Source organism: Notothenia rossii (assembly GCF_949606895.1).
Source record: "Notothenia rossii genome assembly, chromosome: 2".
Classification (NCBI taxonomy): domain Eukaryota; kingdom Metazoa; phylum Chordata; class Actinopteri; order Perciformes; family Nototheniidae; genus Notothenia; species Notothenia rossii.
Window position 1 is genome coordinate 78,374,408 of NC_136904.1, and position 17,364 is coordinate 78,391,771.

General features: G+C 41.6%; 1 long non-coding RNA gene across 2 annotated transcripts in view; it reads right to left on the reverse strand.

Moving 5' to 3' along the window:
• LOC307028176 overlaps positions 1-17,364 on the reverse strand; it is a 38,529-nt gene that overhangs the window by 12,690 nt on the left and 8,475 nt on the right. For both annotated transcript variants that reach the window (XR_013804865.1, XR_013804866.1), the window contains exon 2: positions 15,119-15,293. This is a non-coding gene — a long non-coding RNA (uncharacterized lncRNA). The remainder of the gene's footprint in view (positions 1-15,118; positions 15,294-17,364) is intronic.

A 17,364-nucleotide genomic window follows, 5' to 3' on the forward strand; every position in this document is an offset into this window, starting at 1 on the left:
CTCAAAATTGTACCCAAGTATAGTACTTGTTGAGTTTATGAACTTAGTTACTTTACACCAGTGGCTATAAAGATAGAAAGACTAAGCCTTGCACAGAGGCATGAAAATGCCTTTTCAAAATGCTCAACAGTGCTGCCGAAATTATAAACTGACTGCTACACAATTAAAATAAATGCTTTTATATATTTCTATTAGATGTGAATCTTTAGCGTTTCTGTTATTATTACAACTGCTGCTTTAGTTGTTCTGACTGCTAAAATCATCTGTTATTCCTAAATTTAAAGCCGATTTTCCGTGGGGTGGGGTGGACGGGGGGCTTGGATCCTTGTAACCTTTTTCATACCTGATGAGTTTGCATCCCTACTGTCTACCTCACTGTCTGCCTGTTTTTGTAATTTGTCTCTTCATATGTTAATTCCCCTTTTCTTTATTTCTTTCTCTCTTTAGGTGAAGTTAAATCTGTCTTCAAAGAGAAGACAGAGGCGGCGATCAAGGGCTACATACGCCAGAAACTCTCCAATTCGGCGAAGATCCTCAAAAGGAAAACATTTTTAAAAAATCAATTTGTTCGGCCACGTTAGGCCATTATGTTTTTTCAAGCAATATTGTATGTTCGGTAGTATAAATTAAAAATGTTAATACATGTAAATACATGTTGAGTCCATGTATTATTTGTATTTGCCTCAGTCCATTATTTTTATTTGATATAGCCTACCATTGTACATTCTACAGTATCTACAGTTTGGTACAGGTGTGACACAAATACAAGAACATATGTATTTACCATGGTAATTGTTATGGTGCCAGGGTTAGTGGGTTATCAAGCCCTCCAACAGCCATATGAAATGTTACCATAGTACTCGTACCATAGTACCATGGTATATTTACCACGGTACATGTACCACAGTATTTTTTGACGTATAGTACCATGGTATATTTTATAGTACCATGGTATTTGTTCCATAGCACATATAGTAATGTACCATGGTACATACCATGGTTTGTAACATGGTACAATCTGTCAAAAATACCATGGTACATGTACCTTGGTAAATATACCATGGTACTATGGTACAAGTACTATGGTACAATTTCTTATGGGAGTTCAGAGACAATCAAAGGAAGGCAGGCGGGCAGGCAGCTTTGCATGACATTCTTCTGGACGTGTTGATAATGAGGGTAGTCAATCCCTTTTTTGACAAGACAGTAGTGACGGCTATCTTGGTTACGTGTGTTGTTGTGCAAGAGATCTAGTTAATTGAGAGTTTCACACAAAAAAATGTGTTACTTCACAGTTTTACGAGACACCATTTTTTTGTTTTGACTTGCAAAATTATCTTTTAAATTGACAAACATCATGTGTAATTCGTGGCACAATTCAACCGGGATCGAAAGATAATCTTTCTCTCTCCATTGACTTCAATACATGATTTTTCCAAAATAAGGTCCCATGAAGCTCCCCCGGAAGGGGAGGGACTTTGCCACTCTATTGTGGCAATGACAGTGCCATCTGGAATTAAGCTACATGGTGAGTGAGAGTGGTGTGAGAATTGGAAAACGCTGCTTTGTTTTTTATTGTACTTATGGCTTGAATATCTTCATTGTTAGGTCAACCGGTTTTCATTATTGACCTAAAGATTGTTGGTACCACTTTACAATAAGACTACCCTTATAAATAAATGCTTTTATATATTTCTATTAGATGTGAATCTTTAGCGTTTCTGTTATTATTACAACTGCTGCTTTAGTTGTTCTGACTGCTAAAATCATCTGTTATTCCTAAATTTAAAGCCGATTTTCCGTGGGGTGGGGTGGACGGGGGGCTTGGATCCTTGTAACCTTTTTCATACCTGATGAGTTTGCATCCCTACTGTCTACCTCACTGTCTGCCTGTTTTTGTAATTTGTCTCTTCATATGTTAATTCCCCTTTTCTTTATTTCTTTCTCTCTTTAGGTGAAGTTAAATCTGTCTTCAAAGAGAAGACAGAGGCGGCGATCAAGGGCTACATACGCCAGAAACTCTCCAATTCGGCGAAGATCCTCAAAAGGAAAACATTTTTAAAAAATCAATTTGTTCGGCCACGTTAGGCCATTATGTTTTTTCAAGCAATATTGTATGTTCGGTAGTATAAATTAAAAATGTTAATACATGTAAATACATGTTGAGTCCATGTATTATTTGTATTTGCCTCAGTCCATTATTTTTATTTGATATAGCCTACCATTGTACATTCTACAGTATCTACAGTTTGGTACAGGTGTGACACAAATACAAGAACATATGTATTTACCATGGTAATTGTTATGGTGCCAGGGTTAGTGGGTTATCAAGCCCTCCAACAGCCATATGAAATGTTACCATAGTACTCGTACCATAGTACCATGGTATATTTACCACGGTACATGTACCACAGTATTTTTTGACGTATAGTACCATGGTATATTTTATAGTACCATGGTATTTGTTCCATAGCACATATAGTAATGTACCATGGTACATACCATGGTTTGTAACATGGTACAATCTGTCAAAAATACCATGGTACATGTACCTTGGTAAATATACCATGGTACTATGGTACAAGTACTATGGTACAATTTCTTATGGGAGTTCAGAGACAATCAAAGGAAGGCAGGCGGGCAGGCAGCTTTGCATGACATTCTTCTGGACGTGTTGATAATGAGGGTAGTCAATCCCTTTTTTGACAAGACAGTAGTGACGGCTATCTTGGTTACGTGTGTTGTTGTGCAAGAGATCTAGTTAATTGAGAGTTTCACACAAAAAAATGTGTTACTTCACAGTTTTACGAGACACCATTTTTTTGTTTTGACTTGCAAAATTATCTTTTAAATTGACAAACATCATGTGTAATTCGTGGCACAATTCAACCGGGATCGAAAGATAATCTTTCTCTCTCCATTGACTTCAATACATGATTTTTCCAAAATAAGGTCCCATGAAGCTCCCCCGGAAGGGGAGGGACTTTGCCACTCTATTGTGGCAATGACAGTGCCATCTGGAATTAAGCTACATGGTGAGTGAGAGTGGTGTGAGAATTGGAAAACGCTGCTTTGTTTTTTATTGTACTTATGGCTTGAATATCTTCATTGTTAGGTCAACCGGTTTTCATTATTGACCTAAAGATTGTTGGTACCACTTTACAATAAGACTACCCTTATAAAGGGTCTATGAATAGTTTGTAATTAATGTATTAATTATGTTGTGAACACTTTATATTTCATTAATAAGCTTTATAAGACATGAGATAAACAGGGCAACTGTGACCGGTGGCTTGCCAAATAGTGAGCCCACATTTATCTGTACTGCTAAGCCTATTGGCTACTTAGCTTACTTTGTCTTTTTCATCAGCCAGCATCCTTGGTATCTGTTGTTCAGAGTTGATTCTCCCCCCATCCATCTTGATATTTCTTGGCATCTCTTATGACCATTTATTAATGAGTTACTAACATTTGTAACTGGCAAAAGGGAGCCTTATTATAAAGTGTGACACATGTCGCCATTTATTAATGAGTTACTACCATTTATAATTGGTAAAAGGGAGCCTTATTGTAAAGCCTGAAACACATCACCATCTATTGATGAGTCACTAAAATGTATAACTACTGAAAGGGTGCGGTTTTTAAGTTTAATACACATGTCCATTTATGAATGAGTTATAACATTCACACTTTACCTAATACACATTTTTCACATGAAATGCAAAGTAAGATGCAACAGAACCAAGCAAAACATTTTATTCACACATGAAGAAAATCAGGACTCAAAATAATGACTATTTAGTATGACTGATACACATATTTAAACATAAAAGCTTTTCTCAGACAGGAATGAAAGACTTGGCACTGTAAGAGATAATGGTACTCAGACTGGAAAGGCTCTGTGTATATCCTTGAACCAGCGTCCAAGCAGTCCATCAGGGTGAGCAGAGCCAAGCCAAGATGACCATTCAAGAACCTTGAGGTGTTCCTCCAACAAACTCTCTGTACAGTTTCCTCTCAGTCTACGGACATGTCCTTTGAAGGTCGACCAAGCTCTTTCAGTATGTTGGGTATGACTGCCAGTCTGGGGGTTCACAAACCACCTGCTGTAGTTTATGGTGTAGTGGTTGTACCCCATGTTACTCAGCACTCTCCTGTATGCCCTCCACTCATCACTAATAATGCTATTTCCTGACTTATAGGTCCCATGTCATGGCCATTTCTACTGGTCATAATTCCATTGTTGAGGTAAACTAAAATAGATTTATATATATTGCAATTTTCCAAAATCACATTGGTTCCTCATACAGCATCTCTGTATAGTATGTGTATTCACTCTCTGTCCTAAACGGCTTGTTGGAGCTCCTGCCCCCCCCCCCCTCCCCCCCCCCCCCCCCCCTCACTATGAGCCCAGTGGCCGTCTGCGAGACAGCGAGACACAGCGAGACACAGCGAAACCCAGCCCGAACACACACACTCACCCGCAGCCTGGCTGGGCGTTTGTGTGTGTGCTCACCCACCGACTCACAGCCTCGCCGCGTCCCACCGTCTCAGGGAGGAGAAATCGGCGGAGCTGCAGCCGAGAAAATATTGAGTGTGTGTGTGTGAGGAAGTCCGGGGATTGGTCCACTTAACGTAGCTGCTCCGCGGACTTAACGTATCGGATCCACGGATTGGTCCATTTGGACCAATGGGTCCATTTGGGTATGGGCACGTCACTGTTCCCAGGAAGAAAAAGAGAAATCTCCAACGAGGCGTTCTGGGGCAGCATAGACAGGTATTTTCTGTGCTACAGGGTGTACTTTGAGGGTTGTGGCTTTGCAGACCGTTTACATGCATCACAACCTTCATAACACACAAGGGGACGGGTAATAACTGGAAAAGCATGACATGGGACCTTTAACATGCCGTCTAATCAGAGGGACAAGGTGGCATCTTGATCGTTTCTCCACTAGTTTCAACACTAGTCTCCGCCTTTTGTCTTTAACTCCCATCACTCCGAACACCCATTTCTTCCTTCTCCAGGTATGTCCAAAGCGTCCATGTGCATAATAAGATAATAAAATAAATCATAACATCATCTTAGTTAACAAAATGCACACAAATGACAGTAAACATTGTTTCACATCATGTTTGAAAATGCCATACTTGTTTATTAGGTGCATTTTATAACATAATTTAAGGATAGTTTTACAGTAATGGTCCATATTGATATTTTTTTTGTATTCTCTTTAACTGCCGAACATAGGAACTGGGTACAGTACCTTCTCCCAGACACAAATACTCAAATAAAATAGTTTACTTTATCAGCATTGGTATTACCAATGCTTACTATTTATTTGATACCAATTTGGTAATACAATGGTTTGGGTTCTTTCTTCAGATATGACTGACGTTAACGTGTAAGGTCAATCATGAACTCCAGCTCAACCAACCATATTGTAATATCTAAGTAATCATCTTGAAATATGACATTATTATGTGTAATATACACACATCTTCTTTTGAGGTTGATTTCACATACACTACGCAGGGTTTGCCAACTTTGGGTACCTGGCTGGATTGAGATTTTGATTTCAAGGGTTTGATTACACATAAATTGACACCTAAATGACTGCTATCGTGTCAGCAGCGGGACCTTAGCATATATATACAATCTATACAAATACACAATATTGGACACAGACTATAAAGGGCACACAGTCTCATTCATTAATTAAAGTCAAACACATGTTTGTTTCCACTGTTTTATTGTGTGCCTGTTGCGATAAGCAATTAATGTACTTATCGTACGATAAATTAAAATGAACTCGATAAATTGCCATTTACATGAGGATGTGACTAGCAGTTTGAAAGGATGTACTTGAATTATTATTATATCATTAACACATCACATCAATCACATCACATCACCAGGACCGCCTTTTTCCACCTCAAAAACATTGCCCATCACTCACCTCCTCTGCTGCTGAAACCCTGATTCATGCATTCATCACATCACGACTCGACTACTGCAATAGCATCCTCTACGGCATACCATCCAACCTCCTCAATAAACTCCAACATATCCAGAACTCTGCTGCCCGCCTCCTCACCCACACCCGCTCCCGAGACCACATCACTCCCGTCCTCCAGAACCTCCACTGGCTCCCCGTCCGTCAAAGAATCCACTTCAAAGTCCCCCTCATTACTCACAAAACCCTTAACAATCAGCCCCCACCCCCTACCTCACAGACCTGCTGCACCACCCCTTCCCGCTGCCTCTCCGCTCATCAGAAGCCAACATCCTATCCATCCCCACCAACATCAATCACCGGACCTGGGGTGACAGAGCCTTCTCCGTCACTGCCCCCTCCCTCTGGAACTCACTCCCACAATCTATCAGAGACTGCACTGACCTCACCACCTTCAAAAAACTCACAAAAACTCACCTCTTCAATCTGGCTTTTAATGTGTGATAGTTTTTGTATTATTTGACTTTAACTTTAAAGTCCATCTTGCAGGTTATCTTTTTTTCTACATTTATGCTTAAACTTGCTTGAAAATTACAATTAAAAAAGTGAATGTAGGATTTGATATGTTTTACGAGACATAAGGGCAGGAATTCAGAGGGAAAGGAGCAATTTTGAGCTCTGCTCTTAAAAACAGCTTTTTTTTAAGGTCATACGTCAAACGCGTCATATTACATCACAAAGGGTAAACATCTCCGCTCTCTGACCGCAGGTATAGTTAGTAGTTGCGTTGAGTTGAGCGGTTGTGTTTTAGTGAGCTGGTATTTTTCGGTAGTTTTACATTGTATTTCACCATTTGTAATCATGGTGCAGTATTGTGTTTGTGCAGGTTGCACAAATACCAGCCTGTCAGGACATCGAGTCCACAGTAAAAAGGACCGGAGCTAGCGTTCATTCCTGGGTGCGTTGTGCATCCACCTCCCTGCAGCACATACTCTCCACAGCTTTATCAGGAAACCGTATTACATCTCTCTCCTCCCCCCCCCCCCCCCCCCGTTCGCTGCTCTCTCTCTCTCTCTCCCCTCCGTACACGGCACCGTAAGACGTAGTGTGGAGTTGCATTAGGTAACGCTGTGGTGGCTGTACTGCTCCAGCCGTCTCCTTTGTGTTTGTTTGTTTCCCCCTGTCTGTGTTGTTTGTGTGTGCGTGGTGGCTGTCACTCCTGGCTCCCGGCTCAACCTCCACTCACCTGCTGCAATCAGCTGTGCACCCTCCCCGACTACACACCTGCTTTCCATCAAGCCATTTACAACGGCATATCAACGGAGGCTCCACAACCTTTCTCCGCCAGATCGTCAAGTATCAGCCGTATCTCGCGTCTCCCCTCCAGTACACAGCACCGTAGTGTGGAGTTGCATTAGGTAACGTGAGATACGGCTGATACTTGTGCATTAGTTTATGTTATGGATCAGTATCAACATTCCTGCCAGTAACGTTACTATATTATCAATGCTACTTTAGTTATAGCCTGATATATGATAGCTAACTACACAATGTTGCGATGTGACGTTAGCTAACATTCTGTAGCTAACGCCGGTCACTCACCAAGATAGCTGCCCAGTTCTCCACTGGTTCTCCTCACACCACAGCTCAATTTCTCTCCGATGGCCGTTATTTCTTCTAATCCTTGGCTGCTCCTGGTCTCTTGGACGCCTAGCAGGCTCATAATTATAAGGTTGTGGTCCGTCATATGCATTTGAATATTCATATTCAACTTCTTCTGTGTCTTCTGTGTCGAAACTAGCATTGGGATCCATGTTTATTAATACGTTACAACGGCCGCTCTCCCCCTTGTTTCCCCCATGTTACGTCACACGCGGGAGGTCACGTGCCGAGGCTTTTTTATGCGGAAGTGAACATTTCTTACAAAAACGACGCCAGATGTCACTGTAGTGTATATTTCTGTATATTTTTTTAAAAATCTAGTAAGTACGTGTGCCGCGAAAAGTGTGGTGTGTGAAGAGCATGGTGAAGAGCAGACGAGAGAGGTGCAGTGACGCGTCCTAAAACCCGGAAGTAAGCTGCGCATGGCTTCCCTCGACAAAAAAGCAATGAGATTTCTCCCTAGGATTTTAGAAAATAGCTCGAAATAAGATCTGTGGGAAACGTACCAGTTAGATAAATGCACGTTTTGTTCAGCCGGATAATATCCACATGTCTACCCTACTTTTATAATTTTTTTATCATAAATCTATCGATTAGATTTATGATTCGACTTTTGAAACTACAAGATAAGGAGGACTTTTACAAAACAGTAATAGAGATTTTTGTCCAGAAGGATAGGCAAATGGACTTCACCTTCAAGTCCAGGTAAGACCTCAATTTTATTGAAAATGGGATCTTACTAAGAGAGAAAAATTCAATATTTAAATGATAAAATTACATTTCTTGTGTATCCTTTTGTTGAACTGTCTGTTTAAAATTAATCGAAGCATCAGATAAAAAAAGCTTTTGAAAATAATATTATATTTTGATTTAGGTCAAAATATAATATTTGTAAACCTGAAGAGTCAGTTCCAGTGCCTCACCAGCCATGAACCTCACTGCACGTCACTGCAGAAGCTTATATATACACATCTAAGTTGTTTGTGGCCCACCACTTTTTCAGATATACAAACGCCACTGCTCACTCTCCTCTTTGACTCTATTTTGGCCTAGTGGAACAATAAGCAGCAGACTTTTACTTTTTTATCATTTCTACTGGATCTTAGATCTGCGCATGAGCAATACGGGTCGGGGATTGACCAACCGGCTCCCACTGCTCTGCTGTCTGTTAACGTTGTTAAGAGTGGTGGGGGCAGGGAGGGAGCGGATCGACAGCTTGAGCAGCTGTCAACTCAACATTGTAAATAACCAACCAGAAACGATCGCTGGTTCATCTTGTTTTTGGAGTGAGAATAGTTTGGGCAGCGTAAGAGCGTGAGATTGAGAGTGAAAGCGCGTGTCACACGCCAGATGCGTGAGAGTTGGCAACCCTGCTCTACGCCGCTCTTCAACACTACTTTGACGTTAGCTTGTTTACATAATCGATCATAGCGAATTTAAATTAACCTTAGCTATGCATAAAGTTACCTACCTAATCAAATATCTCTCTAACTTACAAGGTTGACCAACCTCAACAGAAGCCGTTTATTCTACAGTATTATCCCACTTAATGCTTAACACTTCTCTATATACGTTTTCACTTGGAGGGCGGCTACGATTAGCATCGTTAGCACAGATGTAGCTACCACTTGCTTAGGCTACATGCTAACCCAAGCCTTAACATTCATTAACGTTAGCTGACTAAAAACATAAGCAACACATAAATAAAGTACTCGAATTTCACTTACCGCAAAACCGCATTCATGCACCGGCTGTTTTAATCGCAGAGCGAGTCACAATAGTCAGATAAAAGCATGAAGAATAGCCCACAAGGCACCAGCACAACAAACACGGCCGAGTTCAAGTTATATTCCCCAGATGAGTTGAATAGGCTGAGCCCCTGTAGCATCACGGAGCTGCTAGCAGAGACAGGAAGCTAACAACAGCAGTCACTGGAATGACCTGTCACTCAATGTGACCACGCCCTAATTTATGCATACCGTTAAGGCCTAATATAACTTAAACTAATAATAAATGGTAGTAACTCATTCATAAATGGTGATTTGTTTAACACTTTACAACGCTCCCTTTTGGCAGTTATAATGTTAGTAACTCATAAATAAATGGTCATAAAGAGATGCCAAGAAACATCAAGATGGAAGGGGGGGAGAATCAACTCAGTGAACAACAGATAGGATGCTGGCTGATGAAGAATACGAAGTAAGCTAGTGCCAATATAAGGCTTAGTCATCTTGCCAAATAGTGAGCCTGTGTTGATGTATGAAAACTATGTTAGAACTGGTTTATAAATGGTTCTTAATGATTAATAAAGTGTTTACAACCTAATTATAAACCCTTTATGAATCCTTTATAAGGGTAGTCTTATTGTAAAGTGGTACCTGCTACGTTATTGCAAAGGGGTTGGTAGTATGAGCTATCTCTATTGCGGTTTTCACACCAGCGCACACACCTTTTCTGCTCCCGCTCTGTTCACACCGCCCAGAGGCCGACTGGTGCAGCCGCTGCTGTGTCATGACATCACCGTTTACATTGCTGATTTGCTCCCCAACGGCGCTCACAACAACAACAACAACGGGGGACTGTTGGGTCGATGATCGTGTTGCTTTTAATCATACGAAGTCAGATTAAATAAAATAACGACTTCTCCAAGCCCATACTTTTCTCCAGAGTGCCGTGGTTCATTGTTTATTAATGTGTTTCAGCGGCATTTACCGGCTGCTCGTCCACTGAAGTTTATTCTCCCGTTAGCTCCGGGTTAGCTAATACTTTAGAGCGGCCTCTCTAAAGTATTCACTGTCTGACTGTCACACCAGCAGCTGATACATATCCCCAATTCCCCTTAAGTGAATGTGTGTCAGTCTGAATTGACGCTGTTTGGCATCACAACGCTGTTATTAAAGTGTCTCTGGTATAACATGGGTGATGTTAGCATAGCAACCGAAGGTAAACTGACTACTTGCTATTGCTATCCTATTGTGGCATAAACCGTTTTCTACAGGCACATTTTACCAGCGTATTTTTCATTATGATTCTACTTGTGATAGTCGGACATGACAATCTGTGCAGCCCATGTATTGATTCCATCCGATAGCTGCTATAATACAAAACAAAACGTCTGCCTGCTCTCCACAATGATCAATAACAGCAAACGGATGGTCAAACTAAGGTGCAAATAAACAGAATCACACGAAGCCTGGTTATGTTGCCTGACTTTATAAAGTGTGTTTATAAGCACTACTGCTTGTAGGCAGGCATGACGAGACTCTTCAGTCGACCCATGTTCAGGGGAGGTGGGTTTAGTTTCCTCTACGCCTCGAGGTAAGCGATGCCGCCTCTTAGCTCTGAAGCTCTTGCCTCTAGACCGACAATTTTTTGGAGCTCCGAGCCGGAGCTGAAAACGCGTTGGTGTGAAACGGGCATACGTGAGCTACTGTTGGTGTGGTAGCAAACTTGCTGTAATTTTGCACTGACTCAGCTTCAGTTTCCGGGCTTCATGTTGCTCTGGACTGGTGAGATTGGTATCTGCCTCAACATGTGCTGAGACACATTGGGGGGCACCACCATACGCCTTACCATGAATATTATGTCATCTTACAATGCAAACTGTCTCTTAAGTCCCTGTATGGCTGCACTGTTTGGGAACTTGGAACATGCTTAACTCCTTCTTGGTACCTCAATACAGTTCTTAGTATTTGTGTTCACTTATTGATTAAAGTATCTGAAGACTGGATGCCTTTACAGGTTCAAAACGTTTTGGGAAGCCTGCCGCTGTGCTGCTTACCATTAGAAATCATCGGAGCATTTGAGGTAGGCCTATTCTTAGCTAAAGGCTGTGAGAAGGTGGTGAGCTGGAATAACTAGCCATGCTTGACTTCAGCAGTCTTCTGCAGCACGGTTTTGGGACTATTAAGCCCAAAGAGCTTGCAGTTCTTGTGTTTTATTATGAGATCATCTGGAGCCACTGCATATCTTGTGATTGGAGTGTGACTTTAGGACTTTCCTTAGAGGGCTTCAGATCAACTTTGTGCATTAGTAACATCATAAACCTCTAGAATCTGATCGAGATAAAAATAGAGGGTCATAAGCCCTCAGGAATAAATACACAAGTCAGCAATGTGAAATTCTGATAATGGAGCATGCCAAGACGCACGACAGACTCTGTGATTGTAAATTAGGCTTATTCCAGTTTAATAGTAAGTATGGTGTTTGTGTACCGTCTAAAGCAGGGGTGGGGAACCTTTTTCCTCTCAAGGGCCATTTCAATTTTTTAAACATCCTCCGAGGGCCGTACAAATTATTGACCTCTGCTTAAAAATACTAAAATCACAGCCCATTCATTTCGCCTTTCTTTCATGCCGTGCAAAGAAAAAGCAAACTCTTAATCCAGATATTTTACCATGACTCGTGCATGCATTCACGTGCACGTTTGTGGCATGACCACCAAAACAGAAAGTATATTGGACACAAGATATGTGCAAATGTATTTCGTTTCCTATCCATGTTGACGTGATTTAATAGTGGAGGGGGGGGGGGGGGGGACCTAACCTCCTCTAGGGGGGTCCTCACCTCCCCGGGAAAAGCATCAATCTGGTGCACTTTGAGAGCAACATTAGGAGATCTATGGATACATCTCTCAACATCCATATGAAACAGAACTGGAAGCAGATGTATTTTTCTTTATGGATATTTTACAAATCACTCCCCTTTCAAACTGTATTCTTGTTTATTAATAACAACTTTTATTTACTGTCATATAGTATTTTATACCTGTTTACTTTATTCTCTTGTTTTTTAGAACTATAATGATCATATAAAGATGTGCCTTTACCTCACTGGTTGGAGAAAAAGCTTCTTATATTCGTTAGCATAGCTAGCTAACCAGATGCTAATAACAACAAAGTTATTGACTGTATGATCAGTATGACAGATGAACAGATCGCCACTGGGTTTACAACTAAAGACACAGCCACGCAGAAACTGCGGCATGTGTACGGCTCCTTATGGGTACTGCAATTTTTGGAAGTGCCGAAGTGACGTTCTGGTGCTCCCCTGCCATGCTCCCCTGTCAGACGAGACATATACCACGTGATGACACGTTAGGCTCGTGTTGTGTTCAAGGACTCTGACCTTGGCCAGGAAAAACAGGCACTCGCCTGTTTAATTTTTTTGCGGTCTAGATTTCTTTAATTTTTTTCTCCGCCCTGGTCTAAAGTGTTGAGTCAGTCACGTTTCATGTTGTTTGTTAGCAGTGTTGTGCTAGTTACTGAAAACCAGTAACTAGTTACCATTACTAGTTACTTCATTTTAAAAGTAACTCAGTTACTTTACTGATTACTTGCACCAAAAAGTAATGCGTTACTGTAAACAGTAACGGCCCGTCTACATAGCAGCGTTAAAAAAATCTTCCAACGCTTCTCTGCCCATTGACTTTGAATGGGGTGACGTCACTTTGCCTCGCTTTTCTCCAAACTGCATTGTGGGGAAGCAAAGCGAAGATTTCCAGGATTTTCAGGATTCAAAAGTTGAGCAATGTTCAACTTTTGAAGATGAGGTGGAAACGTCAGCCAATCAAATCCCGTTTATGCAAATCTGACAGTACAAGCGCTAGCCAATCAAACCGCGTGCAAGCTGGGAGAGCCAGACCGCAGTTCATTTTCTATATTCCTGAAAATGGAGGAGAAATTAGTTATTGCGGTAGAAAATCACCCGGTTCTTTATGACCAGTCGCTAATAACTTACAAACCGGAGGAACCAGGCATGGAGGGAGGTGGCAGAGACAGTGGGTGAAACTGGTAGGTTTTCGCCTGTTTGGGGAGTTAATATATATATATATATTGCTCGCATAAAATCCCTGGGGTTTTTTGCTTTGTATGTCGGGGGCGGGAGATTCATGTGATTGGTTGTTGGTCGCATTGCTCGCAAAAAATCCCCAAGCTTTCAGACACGCCCACCTCCGAGATTTTTAAGATTTTTTTAAAGCTGCTGTGTGGACGGGCCGTAACGGCTCCCGCCCCCGACATACAAAGCAAAAAACCCTGGTTCTTCTCCACTCAGAATATGTGCAGAAAGGAGTATGACATTGTGTGCATTAATGTGATGCATATAGTCTATGATGTGGCAGAGGTAAAGTGACAGCGGGAAGGGCTATGATGAACATTTATGAGATTAATGTCAGGTGCTATTTTATGATACATTCCATGCTGGCTAAAGATACTGTCTATGCTTGCTAGCAATGTTTAAACGAAGTAAACTGGATATAAAATCCCCAAACAGTCGAAAACCTACCAGTTTCACCCACTGTCTCTGCCACCTCCCTCCATGCCTGGTTCCTCCAGTTTGTATCCCGGTAAGTTATTAGCGACTGGTCATAAAGAACCGGGTGATTTGCTACCGCATAACTAATTTCTCCTCCATTTTCAGGAATATAGAAAATGAACTGCGGTCTGGCTCTCCCAGCTTGCACGCGGTTTGATTGGCTAGCGCTTGTACTGTCAGATTTGCATAAACGGGATTTGATTGGCTGACGCTTCCACCTCAGCTTCAAAAGTAGAACATTGCTCAACTTTTGAATCCTGAAAATCCTGGAAATCGAGGCAAAGTGACGTCACTCCATTCAAAGTCAATGGGCAGAGAAGTGTTGGAAGCGTTGGAAGATTTTTTAAACGCTGCTGTGTAGACGGGCCGATTAGTTACTTAAAAAAAGGGCTCCCATTAATGCCCTATATAGCCTTCATTTCAGTACTGTTATTGCATTGGAGAATAATACAATCTGTTGATCAAGAAATAGCAATAGAAATAGTAGAAATAGCCTGCATGTGTTCTACAACATACCGTGCAATGGCTTTATCAACTTTTCTCTGGCTAGCAGTCCCACGGTTAAAATCCAGCCGCTATTGCTTAGGTGGAGGTGGAGTGGCGTCGGATGAGTCTGAGTCTGTGGTCTTAGCTACTAGCTTCGTCCCAGCATGTTATTTCTGCAGATGTTTCAACAGATTTGAATTGCTGTTTTGGGCAGTAAATAGGCTCTTTGACCCGCCAAGACACAACTTACATTTAACTAAAACGTTCTTTTCTTTTGCTCGACAAAAGTGAAATAGTGAGAATATCTCCAGGCGGAGAAACTCGACTTGAGCTCCGCTGCCGCCATGATAGTCTTGTTAGTAAACATAAACACGCCCACAGCGCGTCTCCGCATGTGACACAGGAAGTATCTAAGTACATTTACTCAAGTACTGTACTTAAGTACAGTTCTCATCTCTGTTCGCCTCGCTGTTGGCGCCGCTCACCAACGTCTGGGAGCCGAGACTATATAAAAAAAATAACGGAGTAACGTACCACGGAGTAACGTACCACGTAGTAACGGTAACTGAGTTAAAAAAATAATGAGTTAGAGTATAGTTACTGTCAAAAATAACGGCGTTACAGTAACGCGTTAGTCCCAACACTGTTTGTTAGTCAATTCTTGTATTGTCTCCCACTTCCTGTTTTGTTTTGACACTCACCTGTTACGTTTCATTTGAGGTTCCTTGACTCCCTACACTCATGTTTGTCTCTAGGGAGGAGTGTGGCGCAGTGGATAGTGCGTTGGTGTTCGGATCAGGGGGTCACAAGTTCAAACCCAACTGCAGTCAGCATGTCGTTGTGTCCCTGGGCAAGACACTTCACCCAAAATTGCTCCTGTGGGGAATGCCCACAGTATTGAGTAACGGCCCGTCTACACTACAGGCATAAAAAAATATTGAAGCTGGGCGTGTCTGAGGCTTGGCGATTTCTCGCGACCAACAACCAATCAGGAATCTTATGGAAAGCCAAAAGTGCCATAATACGGGGGTGAAAAAACGCGCGAACATACGGGGAGGTCCGTTTTTTCGCGTGAAAAAACGGGCCAATATACGGGCGAATGTTCGCGCGGTTTTTTATATGATAATGAGCCCCTCCTTCTGATTTCCTTAGCCAATAAGTTAAAAGTGTCTGTAACCAATCAGTGAAGGGTAAAGCCAGACCAAAACAATCTGTAGATGAAAAGTTCCTGACATGGTGAGGCTGTGCTGTAAATTGTGCATTATTCCAGATTCAGGGGACTAAGTATTAATTTGCCTTTGAATATAATAAATATATCAATCAATATATCAATATAACCTGCCTTCATTGTTTTTTTTAAATAAAATGGCATTACCCTTTTCCTTAAACCTCTGGAGTGTGAAGTGAAGGTATTTTCTCAATTTTTAGATGTCTCCTTAAATCCACTTTTAAATGTACTTCTTATAACATGGCATGGTGTTACATGTCAAAATGTTCAGTAGTCTCTGGTGTTGCTAGAAATGCAAATTCACTCACCTTAGAGCACTGTCTTATGAGAAACCTAGCTTAGAAATCCGATTTTTGGAAAACTTCAAAACTGTTGTGAAACACATATGTACTCATGTCATCCATTTTTTTTGGTGTTTCAGATTTTGTTCACCAAAGTCTTTGGTTCACAAAAGTAGTGAAATATATCAATTACACTATAAGCCTATATAAAAGTGTTGTTCATGTCTAAAATGAAAATGTGTAAATTATAATTTAGAGTAAAATATTTCCATCCCTCTACTTTCACCACAGAAAAGTTACATCAGGACTGAATAATGACTTCATATTCCATACCAAGGTTTATGTGATGTGTACAAATACAAATTCAGCATTTCAACTTTATTTTTCAACCAACTATTTATGTTAACATATGAAACTGTAAAATCTCAATATTTCCAATATCAGAACTTTTTCAACCAACTATTCATTATAAATGTAAAGACAGGGGGTCTTTGTCCATGGTCTTTGTCTGTCTTCCAAGACAGTGGGTCTGGCTGCTGTGTAGGTGGGGCTGATGGTGCATGGCCTGCTGGTGGCTGTGTCGGAGGGAGGTAGGTGGGATTGTCCCGGGTTGATGCTGGGATTGTCCCGGGTTGATGCTGGTGGCTGGATGGGAGGTACGTGTGCTAGGCGAGACTTCTTTGCTGGCTGGGTTGATCGTGATGGCTGTGGTGGAGACCTTTGTATCGAGGTGTATCTTAATCTTGTGGCAGGCACAGATGGAGGTGGAGGCCGCTGTAGGGATGCTGGTCCTCTGGTCCTCGGGTCCTTGGTGGTGATGGCTGTGGTGGACGCCTTTGTACCGAGGTGTATCTTAATCTTGTGGCAGGCACAGATGGAGGTGGAGGCCGCTGTAGGGATGCTGGTCCTCTGGTCATTGGTGGTGATGGCTGTGGTAGAGGTCTTTGAGCCACGGTAGATTTTGACCTGGGGGCCGGCACAGATGAAGGTTCTGGCTGCTGGATAAACGCCACCTCTGGGCCACTAGGCCCAGGCAGCTGTGAAATCTGAAGGAAAAAAAACATACCTTTACATTTAGCAAATCAAAATAACTGTATGACGTATTTTTCTCTAATCAAAAATGGAAATAAATCCACATGCCATATTATGACTTTTATGAAGGATTAAAGCCTTCTTCATTTCCAGTATATAATACAGTGATAACACACACAACCCGGTTGACTGTACTCACTTTAACCTGGCTCTGTTGTCCACTGATAGGCATAGTGCTGTGTACCTGGACTCACATTCAGGTTCAGGTCCGGACTCAAGTCCAGAGGTTCAGGTTCAGGTCCGGACTTATAAGTCCGGACTTGGGTCAAGTTGTGTGAGTAACTAAAGTGAACTTATTGTGAGCTAATTATCAATTGAAAATAAACTCATAATCAACTCAAATTCA